Genomic DNA, 826 nt, shown 5'->3' on the forward strand with positions numbered 1-826 from the left:
CGGCGCAAGGCCTTTAGTCCCAGAATGGGAGGAAGGGGTAGGTGGATGTCTGTGAGTCCAGGCTGGTCTACAGAGGGGAGATCGATCCCCCAGAGCCGAACCTTGTAAGGCAGCGTGGTGGTTCCCCGCTCTGACATAAATTACAGTTTCTGTCAAGCACACATATTCCCAATCTGTTTTCACTGCCAGTGTATACTCCAGTGTGTATATCCGAGGACTGAGAAAAGTAAGGATGGACAAAGATAAGTCACAGAAGCAGAGTCACAAGACACATAAAGGCTTGTATATACACTCTTGAAGTGGCTAGGAAACCTGTCTCAAACGATGGAAGGCTTAAAGAAATCTAACTTTAAACTGAAAATACCAGGGGAGAGCGCGAACGCAGTCCCCCACTACCACAAATTATGCAGTCGAGTTTCCCGCATTTGGGGAAATCGCAGGGGTCAGCACATCCGGAGTGCAATGGATAAGCCTCGCCCTGGGAAAACCACCTTCGTGATCATGGTATCTCCCCTGCCAGGTAAGTATGAGTTGCCCATCACGCACGCACGCTCTCCCTACACACGCGCGCCCCTTTAACGCACGGTCACCACGACCGCCACACTGAACCGACGCCCACGCCCTCCACACCCGTCGCGGTCTTCTCGCCCCCGCGGACATCACACTCACCCACACGGGATCGTCACCGCGCGGGACGCCGCACTCCGAGCCCGCGGGACCGGCAGCCACTGCGCGCCGATTCGTTTGCATAGCCCCGCCCCGCGTGCTTTTTTTTTTTTTTTTTTTTTTTTTTTTTTGTCATGCAACCGCGATGGCCCCAGGGACT

The 826-nt window shown here is 54.2% G+C and overlaps 1 non-coding gene across 1 annotated transcript; it reads right to left on the reverse strand.

The window, feature by feature from the left end:
- Positions 1–364: 364 nt before the first annotated feature.
- Positions 365–528, reverse strand: LOC114693415. The gene has a single exon (XR_003734539.1). It is a non-coding gene; the product is annotated as a U1 spliceosomal RNA (small nuclear RNA).
- Positions 529–826: the final 298 nt, after the last annotated feature.

Source organism: Peromyscus leucopus, chromosome 14 (genome assembly GCF_004664715.2).
Source record: "Peromyscus leucopus breed LL Stock chromosome 14, UCI_PerLeu_2.1, whole genome shotgun sequence".
Classification (NCBI taxonomy): Eukaryota; Metazoa; Chordata; class Mammalia; order Rodentia; family Cricetidae; genus Peromyscus; species Peromyscus leucopus.